This window comes from Peromyscus eremicus, chromosome 4, assembly GCF_949786415.1.
Source record: "Peromyscus eremicus chromosome 4, PerEre_H2_v1, whole genome shotgun sequence".
NCBI lineage: Eukaryota > Metazoa > Chordata > Mammalia > Rodentia > Cricetidae > Peromyscus > Peromyscus eremicus.
The window spans coordinates 120,995,827-121,008,224 of record NC_081419.1 but is presented as its reverse complement, the minus strand read 5'-3'; the positions used below and the strand labels follow the sequence as shown (position 1 = coordinate 121,008,224).

Sequence of the window (12,398 nt, the reverse complement as noted above, 5' to 3'; positions counted from 1 at the left end):
GAACTCAACTTCTCCTGGGTTTCAGCACTAAGATAATAGGTTTTCTATCCCCTGATAATAGGTTTTTCCTCCAATATAGTCAGCCAGATCAAGCCAAATTGAAAAAGTGTAACAACAGATTTATTTGAGCAAACTCCGAGGCGGGTTCTCCAGTTCCAGAGATCTAGGCCAGAGAAGCTGCACCCGAACTAAAGCAAGGAGATTATATAGCTTGTAGGCAAGGGGTGATGATGTGTCCACCACAAGCTCGATATGTGCTCAAGTATGATCAAAAGCTGAACACTTTAGGTGGGGACTTGGGCAGCTGGCAACTTTCAGGGGAAGAAGCTGCAGTAGCCACCAAGACTGTGGAACTAGGCTTTTTGGTGCCTTCCCTTTGTTGGAGATTCTCTGAGTGGGTGGGGTTTGGAGAGGCAGGAATGGGGCTTTCCAGATCATGCAGGAGTGAGCTGGAGGTTCCAACTGAACAGTATGTATATGCTTGCTGCTGTTTTATTTTATTAAGTCATCTTCAAATTTAATTTGTTTCAGGGTAACTCATTGTCTTGGATTTGGACATCAGTTGGTGATTTCATCTCATTCTGGAATACTTCAGGCACACCATTTATCAATGCTTACTAATAGAACAGGTATATTAGTTACATTTAAAGTTGTCTACTCAAACTATTTTCATTTTAGAAAATATGGTATCAGTTTTTTTATATCTTCACTTAGCAGAAATAGTCTCCCAAATGAGGAACACTTTTTAAAAAATGATGTAAAAGTTTTAAAAATAGTGTAAACAAGGTGGTCTACCAGACAAATGTTTCACAAACAACACTAGTTTCCAATCCTGAATATTTGCAAGTTTATATAACTTGATATATATGGAGCTTAATTGACACAGATATTTTCCCAAATGTCTCTCAGTCTGCACTTGAATTCTCTACTTAGAATTTCAGCAAATTATAGTTCTGTCCTGATTAAGTACTTGATTGTTGTCAGTGATTTTTGAAGGTTTTCAATGATTTGCTTAAGTTTCACTTCAGACACTGTGATCAATCTCTGTATCAATTCTCCTACATCCCTACAGCAAATATGTTCTGAAGGATGCTCATAGGGTCTTGATCATATCTTTGCTTTAGAGAGAGCTGAGAGTCGAGCCACTAACCTAAACTCTGGAGAGCTGGGTATTACATGGCTTGGTAGGTAGGAGCTCAATTACATATTTTTCATTTAGCGGACTAATTCCTTTGAAGAATCTTAAAGAACCTAGGCCACATGAGGCTTTTTGTGAAAATTTGACAGGCAGCTCTCCACCAAATTAAAATTCGAAATCTTCTTTCAGTATTTGCTGTATTGATCAATACCATTTTAAATATCTGTGATTACTTTTCAGAATTTCGCCTGAACAAAATTCTATACATGAGCATCTGGTTTTCTTTCACTGTACCTTAGGTACCTCTGCTTGTGATAACCTCCTCTACTCCACCCCAGTTAACAACATTTCTTTGGACAGTTGGCTGCTTTTCTAAAGTATGTATTTTAAATAATATGTTATATTAAAATGAACAAACATACCATTGGCCTATTATCATACCTTGAAAATGTTCTCAGCCTTTCATTTTACCCTGCAAATTTTTTTTAGATGAAATAGAATATTACATATTCAGAAAGATAAAAATAAGTGCTTTTATGTGCAAAGAACTCTGTGTCCTACTCTACAGATACTTGCTCAGCCATGTTCATTGGTGCTCTATTCACAATAGCTAGGCAATGGAAACAACCTAAATGTCCTTTAACTGATGAATGGATAATGAAAATGTGGTGCATATATACTCTGGAATACTACTTATCTGTAAAGCAAAACAAAATGATGAAATATGCAGGTAAATGGATGAAATTAGAAGAAATTATATTGAATGAGGTAACCCAGACTCTCAGACTAATATAGACAAATGCCACATATTCTCTTCTTACTTGTGGCTCCTAACTCCAAATCTTTCAACATAAGCAGCTCTCACCCCTTGTCTTAGTTACGGTTTCTTCTGCTGTGAAGAGACACCATGACCATGACAACTCTTCTAAAGGAAAAAAATTAATTCTGGCTGGCTTACAGTTTCAGAGGTTTAGTCCATTATCTTCATGGTGGTATGCAAACAGACATGGTACTGGAGAAGGAGCTGAGAGCTCTACATCTTGATCCACAGGCAACAGGAAGTAAACTAAATGCCACACTGTGTGTAGCTTGAGCATAGGAGATCTCAAAGCCCACCTCCACAGCGACACACTTCCTGCAACAAGGCCACACCTACTCCAACAAAGCCATACCTCCTAATAGTGCCACTCCCTATGGGGGCCATTTTCTTTCAAATTTCCACACCCTCATCAAAAACAAACAAACAAACAAACAAAAAACTTCTCTTTGTAACAGACAGAGACCATTACAGGAAACCACAACCAACTAATATGCAGATAACAAGTGATCCTGTGATCCCCAGCCCCAGTTGACACATCTACAACACAACTCCTGCGCTCAAGGCTCAGGGATATCAAAGTAGAAAAGACAGAAAGATTTTAAGAGCTGAAGGAAAAGCAAGTCTTCTCTGAGATTGTGTCTCCTAGAAATATCAGGGAAGTCTCATAAATGTGTAATGGGTAGCTGTTCCAGCTTTGACCTTGAAGCACTAACCCTAATGAGCAGCCAGTAACTGCCACACCTGTCTATGACCCCGGGAGTGTGGCTGAGACAGGAGCCCTTAAGACTCGAGATCTGTAAGTGCTGGCTCTCTTGGATCCTCGTGATCCTGGATACTGCATTGCAGACCAAGTCAGAGTTCTCCAGAGAATCACGCTAGACTGCACCTCACCTCTCCCGGATCCTGTAACCAAACCCTTTACTGGTTTAAGTTAACCCGAAATAAACCTCGTTTTAACTACCAGATAAACTAAGTGGAGTTGCCTTGTTAAATCCCCACTTTAAACATGGCTGTCTAAACAAGATGTGAGCAAAGACAACACCAACAGAAAAGCTAACATGGAAGGGGGAAATCTCAGAGCCTGATCCTAGACAATATATATAATGTTCCATGTGTACTTTACCACTAAACCACATCCTAGCCCAATGACCTATTTTCAGTTTTTAAACATATTGACCACCTTTAAGATTCTAAAAATCTCTAACCACTCTTCTGTAAAATCTTAACTACTTATTTCACAACATTCCTCCTTTTTAACACTTATCTTCTCTGATACGTTCCATGCTCTTTTTTAGTGGTTGCTCCTCAAGACTCATCTTCTCCTTCTTTGCTTTCCATTCACTATTTTCTTCCTATGAATGCTAGTTGGGTTTTGTCAACTTGACACAAACTTGACACAAAGAGGGAATCTTAATTGAGGAACTGCCTAATCAGACCATCCTATGGGCAAGTCTACAGAGGCATGCATGTCTTGACTGATGATTGGTGTGAGAGGACCCAGCCCACTGCAGGTGGTACCATGCCTGGACAGGTGGTCTTGAGTGGTATAAAAAAATGCAGGTTCAGTAAGCCATGAAGAGCAAGCCAGTAAGCAATGTTAAGCAATGATCTTCCATGGCCTCTGCTTTTCAGTTCTTCCTGTTCCTTCTTTGAATTCCTGTCCTCACTTGCCTTAATGATAGCCTGGGGCATGGAAGTGTGAGCGAAAAGAAACCCGCTTTCCCAAGTTTGTATGCATTTTGTCACAGCAACACAAACTAAACTAGGACACTAAGCATCCCTCTCTTGTGATTGTTTTGTCAGATGCCTAAATCCAACCTTGGCCCACTCCTGAGTTCCAGGGCTATATTATCAACCAGCCTAATTATTTCTCAGATATTCAAAACTTGAACAACATTAATGATCTCTCCCTCTTCAAACCATAGCTTACAGTTCAATCACTGAAATCCCTAACCATCCATTCTAGTTCAGTAATGCACAGCTTGATATTCCTCCTTTATTCCTGATCTCTATCAGGGCTCATCCTAGTTTGCTAGAGGCCTGCCAGAGTAGCTAGTATTAATGCCACCATCCAGACTCTTACTAGACTGTAGTTGAAGTCCTTAGCATGCAAATCAAGCCCCTCAAATCCCTTGCTGATCCAGGTGTAGTCCGACTTTCTGTCCCCACTTCCCCATCTCTCTTCATACTTGTTTTATGTGGTTTCTAACTGAGTACATCACATTCCTGATTCTGTTGTTTCTCTTCACAGGATTGCTGTTCTCTCTGCACTTCCATTAGCCCTCCATCTGCTGATCCTACTTATTATTTCCAGGCCCAGTTTAAATAACAGTTCCACAACAAGTCTTTCCATATCCCTCCTGCTATATTTAACTGAACTAGATTTAGTTCTCTGGGCTACCACCATGATTTGAACCTTTGTTTTGATGCTATCTGCAGACTAACAAATAGACTGTTTCATGGCATGTGGACTTGTCTCACCTTCCACATTTTTAACTCCTAGGGGGTAGGGCTACCTGTGATCCAATTCTTTTAATTTCTAGCAACTCCCAGTCACATGGTAAGCTGTCAACAAATGTTCCAGATGACTTTTATTTCTTCCTATTACAATTATGCTAGTTGCCCTGAGACATTATAGCCAAACCTGCCAATTTTATTTTGAAGTGCTTTTTTTCTGATAGACCAATCATAGCTCACTCCTTTATCTAGCTTCACATCTCACCTCTGCTCTGTCCTATAAGGCATCATTGTTCTATACCGGTATCTGCCATCTTTTTTTCTTGCCCTCATCTGTGATTCCCCCCTCCCTTTTTATTTCTCCTCCCTCTTGCAATCTCTCACCTCACCCCTTTAAGTCCCTCCCCCATTCTGTTGTTATTAAACAGGGTCTTGATATGCAGGCCAGGCTGACCTGGAACTTAGTCCAGGCCCAATCCTTCTGTTTCAGTCTTCTAAGAAAGAGCTGGGATTATAAGCATGTGCCAACTGACCTGGCTTACCCTCTTCTCTGAAATTTGCTCTTATGAAAGAGGTGGGATTACACTTTATTACGAGGATAGGTAGAGCTAACAATTCAATTCTCTTCAAAGACTTCTATATTGTTCTCTTGTGACAGGATAGTGGAGACTGTAGAAAATTATATCAAGATTAATATATGAAAATCCAATGACAAAGCATAGAGAGGTTGGGGAAAATTATGAATGGGAGAGGCTGTGAACTATAAACGGTCATACACTGAGTGACTGGACTGTTTTCCTCAACTCACCAAGGCTCTTCTATTCTTGGGAGTGTTCTTCTCTATTTCTAGATCTAATGGGTCCCTGGGACACAAAAACCTGGGATCAAATGTCCTCTGAACTTACACCGGAAGCTTCTAAGCACATTTTCCTAGCACTATTGACTTCCTCACTGTTTCTCTGATCTCCATGGCTAAATTAAAGGCATGATTTTTGTCTCCATATCCCTTCCTGGTGACTGTGGGGGCCCACAGAGACTCCATAGTGTGGCTAGTGTGGCCTTATTTCATCTTGACTCAAGGCCAGAGAGTCAGAGCTTGTTTTGCCCTGCAAGGCTGTATAATAGGATGTTTTGGCCAAAGGTGTGGTTACCAGGTATCTTATACATCAAGGCCTAATTACAGGATGCTTTGCCATAAGACATGGCTACTAGATGTTTTGAGAATTAAGGAGGTGTTTACACTTGTTTAAGGCCTAATTACAGGATGCTTTGCCATAAGACATGGCTACTAGATGTTTTGAGAATTAAGGAGGTGTTTACACTTGTTTGTACTTTGAACTCCGATGTCCTTGAGAGGGCAAGGTCTTTTGCCCTGCTTGCTTTGGGTATAAAAAGGCTGTGAGTAATAAAATCAAGGCGGCCGGGCAAAGGTGGTGCACGTCTTTAATCACAGCACTTGGAAGGCAGAGCCAGGCAGATCTCTGAGTTCAAGACTAGCCTGGTCTTCAGAGCGAGATCCAGGACAGGTATCAAAACTACACAGAGAAACCCTGTCTCAAATAAATAAATAAATAAATAAACTCAAGGTGACTGAGGTATTAACCCAGAGCCCTCCCAATGCTATTCTGTGTCTCTGTCTTTTTCTTTTACGTCATCTATTTTTTTTTTAACCAATCTGTTATTTCTTAATCCTCACTCCTCCCTTCAAGACTGTTCAGAAGTTGTGCAGGACCCAGCAGGTGTCTGTTGGGATTTTTAGTTTGTCTATATTGTTGCTTTTCTTTCAAAATCTAATAAAATTGTCCTCAAGTTTCCTTCTTAGTCTGTTTTTTAATTATTTAAGAGACTATGAAACCCCGAAAACAGAATCTCATTTTCTCCACTAACAATCTTGTAACAATTCTTCAGCCCCTACCAGGTGGTTCTGCACTTGAATGATCCTATAAGCTCTAGCAACACACTACAAAACATCTTATAGAAATTCTAACTTGCAAACCAAAACAATGACATTCAATAGAGGTTAGCAAACTTGTTCAAGGACATCTAGGCAGTTGGCAGCAGCCTTTTGAGTCCACTGTATTTTTACTTTTCATCATCCCTATGAAGAGAGCTTTACACATCATCACTCACAATGCTGAAACAGTCTCCCACAAAAACCCATCTCACAACACTAGCTCATCTTATCTACAGCCAGTCGTTGTTCCTATTTTTGATTGCTGAATGTATTATATTTTTCTATGTTTGCTAAGTAGGTTTTCATGCATTATAAATAATGCAGAAAGACAATGTCTCAATATGTGAACTAACTAAACATCAGTCTTTATTTTGCCAGATAATTACAAAATAATAAACACCTAGAAAAAATCAGATATAGTTTTCTATACTCTATTGTCTGCAACAGCATTGGGTTTGATTAGCAAGGGGAAAAAGAGCTGAAACGAAAAAATGGAAGAGGGTTATTTACATCCTGGTTTGTTTGTACATCCTCTAAGAAGCTGTAATGCAGCACAATTTCAATGATTGTCACAAAATTGGTAGTTCTCAGCAGCACCTAAGATTCTCCATTGACCCGATTGTTCCTGGAATTCATTATAAAACAAAGATAAGGATAATTTTCGTAGGATTATTGTTAAGAGTCTGATTGTGTGTATAAGCAACTACCATTTTCAGTTTTCTGAATATAAAAGCATGCCAAACAGAAAGCAGTGATTAGGAAGAAATCCAAGGCATGTCATACTCAAACTTCATAATGTGTCAGTATTTGTTCTGTTTTTAGAATTCAAATTCAGAGAAACAGCAACTATATCCTTTTGGATTCATCTTTACTTAATATTCACTTCTTGGAACTCATGCAAGCATTCTACTTCTTATATTTGCCATGCATCTGTGCTTTATTTTTATTTTTTTAATGGTTAATCTTCTAAATAATGCATAGGTAATTTCCAAAGTAAAATGTCTTCCTCAGTGCCTAAAAGAAGTATATTCAATTAAAAATAAAGGCCCAATGGTGGTTAATTTGAGTTTACTTGTATAAGCATTAATGTGAAGGTGTGTTCCTCACTCTACAATAAACAGGAACTTTAAACACTGTGCCTTTAAACAGGAACATTTTGGTTTGGGTTCTTCCAGAAGTAATTCCTGCTTTTAAATATAATTTTCATCTTGTTAGTATCTGATTTTCCTTAGACTCAGATAGAATACTGCACAGGTAGGTAATGTCATTTCTTGCTTCGTATTTTATTTGAAGGCATATAATGTCTTCTCATTGACTTCTATTCCTCATTGGTATTGTTAATTATGATCACCTGATCAAGGTGTGTCCAATTTCTCAAACTAATAAGCCATCTTTAAGAAGATACTTTAAGGTGACACAAACGACTGCTACCTATCAAAACTTCCCCTTAGAAAGATTTGTCAATGGATACTAACCTGTACTTAAAAGAAATAAGTTCTGTTGGTCTCTTACATAGTAGAGTGACTATAAAAATAATGCACCTGTATATTTTCCAAAACATTAGAAGAGTAAATTTTTGATGGTTTCACCACAAATGTAACAGCCTGAGGAGATTATTTATTTATTTTGATTTAAACATGACACACTGTAAGCATGAACTAAAACACCAAACGACACCCTACAAGTATCTACCATCTATATACCCATCTTTAAAAAGACATAAGCAAACAAAAGCACATGCAAATTGAAATTTAGTATGTGATAAAGGCAAGCATCTGAGCTGAGAAGATGTCTCAGTGGGTAAAAATGCTTGCTCTTAATCATGAGGACTAACCTAAGTTTGAATTCCCAGCACCCATGTAAAAAGCCAGGCATGGATGTAGGTGCCTGTAACTCCAGCATTGACGGACTAAGACAGGTGGATCCAGAGAACTCACTAGTCAGCCAGCCTAATCAAAATGAGCTTCTGTTTCAGTGAGAGATCTTGTCTCAAGGCAACAAGGCAGATTCATAAAAGATATATGATGTCCTGGTCTGGCCTCCCCGTGCACACACACACACACACACACACACACACACACACACAGTACAGTCACTTGCACTTTCTTGTGTAGGAACCTGCACTCTCGTATGTATCACACACACACCAACAACAACAACTACAACATATGTACATGCACATACCACCTTCACACTAAATAAAAAGAACTTAAGAGGCAAGCATCTTAGCTGACTCAGGAGAAAAGAGGTGTTAGATGTTAGGACAACTAGGGGATCATACAGAAAAGATTATGTTTTTATCTACTTCTCACACCATAAGAATTTTAAATGGATCAATAATTTCACTGTAATGTGGCAATAGTGGTGCATGCCTGTTATCTCAGCATTTGGGAGGCTGAGACAGGAAGATTGTTATGAGTTCAATGCCAGTCTGAACTACAGATTGCACCTCAACACCCCACTTCAAAGTTTTTTCCACATAAAAAAAATGAATTTGGGGAAGGGGCAGGGAATAAAGTGAATGTCTCTATAACCTAAAAATAAAATTATGACTTTAAAACCTAGATATGTGCTGACAATATAGTTCTATTGATAAAGTGTTTGCTGCACAAGTATAAATTCAATCTGAGTTCAATCCCCAGTAGCCACATAAAAATTGAGCCATGGTGATGTACATTGTAATTCTAGTCAGAGAGGGAAGAAGAGACAGGATGGTCTCTGGGGCTTACTCACCATCCAGTTTAGCCTAATTGGCAAGTCCTAAACCCCAGTGAGAGAATCTGTCCTAAAAAGACCTAGTAGGTGGCTCCTGAGAAATGATAATCTAGGTTGTCTCTGGCCTCCACATACACACATACTCAGGTGCATCTGCACACACATGTAAACCATGCACACAAAAACACACAAACACAAACTAGAAAGAATAAAAGAAAGATAGGTCACAAAATGGGCTCCACAATGGCAGTGCTGGTGCTGTTTAAAGAGGGAAGCTCAGGTCCCAGCAGAACTGGGTTTTGCTAGGAAACAGAAACCTAACCTCCAACACTCATTCTCATCTCTTCCTGGAACGTCCCCACACTAACTCTCAGGCTGTTTGGGCCTACAGGCCACCTCCCAGGATAAAACTGGCAAGGCTTTTCCTTCCAAGCTGCTGTTTTCTACTCTAGTGAGCCAGCCAGGCAGTTTGTCCTCCAATAAACTTTTTGCCTATGTACAGAGTAATCTAGTTTGGTGATTTTGCTGCACTCACTAGGAAAATACAGGGTTGGCATTCTTATATAGGAAGAGATTCCAATGAAAAGGAAAAAACTCAATAGCCCGGCCGGGTGTTGGTGGCGCACGCCTTTAATCCCAGCACTCGGGAGGCAGAGCCAGGCGGATCTCTGTGAGTTCGAGGCCAGCCTGGGCTACCAAGTGAGTTCCAGGAAAAGGCGCAAAGCTACACAGAGAAACCCTGTCTCGAAAAACCAAAAAAAAAGTCAATAGCCCAAATTGAAAAAAAAAAAAAAAGACCAAGAATTTGAACAGAAAATCCCAGGAAAGAAATTCAAATTGTGTCCTAGTTGGCTTTCTATTGCTGTGATAAAACACCATAGCCAGAAGCAATTTGAAGAGGAAAGGGTTTATCTTACAAGTCACAGTCCATCATCAGGGAAGCCAAAGCAGGAACTCAAGGTAGGAACCAGGAACCCAGGAACCTGGAGGCAGGAAGTGAAGCAGAGACCACAGGGAAATGCTGCTTACTAGTTTGCTCCACATGGCTTGCTTAGCCTGCTTTCTTATACCAGCTAGAGTGGACTGTGCCCTCCTATATTTGCCTACTGGCAATCATAAGGAGGCATTTTTTTCAACTGAGGTTCTCTCTTTCCAGAAGACCTTAATTTGTGCCAAGTTGACAAAAAACTATCCAGCACAGCTGGTGTCCCTGGGTTCATTCTCTGTGTGAAGGGAAGAGGGGGGAGGGAAGGAGAGGGAAAGGGAATAGTAAAGAAATTGTTAGCCATGTGAAAAGTTCTTTACCACATGAAATGATGTTGAACCTTATTTGCAATAAGAAAAATGTAAATTAAGAGAAAACTGGAATATCATTTATCAGATTAGCAGAAGTTATCAAAAACACTAGTGGCAGAAATACAAAACGACACAACCTTACCAGGAAAAGAACTTGGAAATACGTTGCAAGATTACAAGGGCAGTTCTTTTACCCAGTAATTCCATTGTAAACTCCAAACACATCCTGTAAAGAAAAACATGAAATGATACATATTATTTACTTCAGCATGCTTTGTAATACCAAAGACTTGAAACAACTCAAATTTCAATCAGAAAGAGGACTAGGTGAATGTATTATAACACATCCATAAAATGGAGCATCATTTACCTGTTCAAAAAGACTAGCAAATATATATTACCTCCACACAGTGATCTCTAGGATATATTGGCATGTGAAAAAGTAAAGTAGATTCCTGGGAACTTCTCTAGCACCCTGTTTCTCCCTGTTCCCTTGATGTCTCCCTCTATCATGCTATTTCTTTCCTTGCTCTCCCACTCTGTCTCTGTTCCAGCTCAACCATCCCATTCCCTTATGTTCTCATCCCCCATCCTCTACCCTCCATTGCCCCTCCTCACCCCCAGTTCACTTGTGGAGATTTCATCTATTTCCCCTTCCCAGGGCAATCCATGTGTCCCTCTTAGGGTTCTCCTTGTTAGATACCTTCTCAGGAGCTGTGGGTTGTAGTCTGGTTATCCTTTGCCTTACATCTAGTATCCACTTACGAGTGAGTACATACCATGTTTGTCCTTCTGAGTCTGGGTTACCTCACTCAGGATGATACTTTCTAGTTCCATCCATTTGCCTGCAAATTTCATGATGTCATTGATTTTTACTGTTGAGAAATACTCCATTGTGTATATGTGCCACATTTTTTTTATCCATTCTTTGGTTGAGAGACATCTAGGTTGTTTCCAGGTTCTGCCTATTATGAATAATGCTGCTATGAACATAGTTGAGCATGTGTCCTTGTGGTATGATTGAGCATCCCTTGGATATGTCCAAGAGTGGTATAGCTGAGTCATGAAGTAGATTGATTCCCAGTTGTCTAAGAAACTGCCATACTGATTTCCAAAGTGGCTGTACAAGTTTCTACTCCCATCAACAGTAGAGGAGTGTTCCTCTTGCTCTGCATCTTCTCCAACATAAGCTGTCATCAGTGTTTTTGATCATAGCCATTCTGACAGGTGTAAGATAGTATCTCAGAGTTGTTTTGATTTGCATTTCCCTGATGACTATGGATGTTGAGCAATTCCTTAAAATGTCTTTCAGCCATTTGAGATTCTTCTGTTGGAAATTCTCTGTTAAGCTTTGTAGCCCATTTTTAAATTGGATTGTTCAGTATTTTAATGTCTAGTTTCTTGAATTCTTTATGTATTTTAGAGGTCAGCCCTCTGTCAGATGTGCGGTTGGTGAAGATCTTTTCCCATTCTGTAGTCTGTCATTTTGTCTTACTGACCATGTCCTTTGCCCCACAAAAGCTTCTCAGTTTCAGGAGGTCCCATTTATTAATTGTTGTTCTCAGTGTTTATGCTACTGGTGTTATATTTAGAAAGTGGTCTCCTGTACAAATGTATTCAAGAGTACTTCCTACTATCTCTTCTATCAAGTTCAGTATAACTGGATTTATGTTGAGGTCTTTGATCCACTTGGACTTGAGTTTTGTGCATGGTGACAGATATGGATCTATTTGCAATCTTCTACACCTTAGACTACTAGCAATAGTGGAGAGGGTGCCTGAACTGACCTACTTTGGCAATCAGATTGGTGAATAGCCTAACTGTCATCATAGAGCCTTCATCTAGTAACTGATGGAAGCAGATGTAGAGATCCACAACCAAGCACCAGGCCAAGCTCCAGAAGCCCAGCTGAAGAGAGAGAAGAGGGATTCTATGAGCAAGGGGCATCAAGATCATGATGGGACATCCTACAGAGACAACCAAATCAAACTAGTGGGAACCCATGAACTGTGCATAAG

The 12,398-nt window shown here is 39.7% G+C and overlaps 1 long non-coding RNA gene across 2 annotated transcripts in view; it reads right to left on the bottom strand.

Moving 5' to 3' along the window:
- LOC131909759 (uncharacterized) overlaps positions 1-12,398 on the bottom strand; it is a 70,879-nt gene that overhangs the window by 19,218 nt on the left and 39,263 nt on the right. For both annotated transcript variants that reach the window (XR_009378925.1, XR_009378926.1), the window contains exon 4: positions 10,523-10,606. This is a non-coding gene — a long non-coding RNA (uncharacterized LOC131909759). The remainder of the gene's footprint in view (positions 1-10,522; positions 10,607-12,398) is intronic.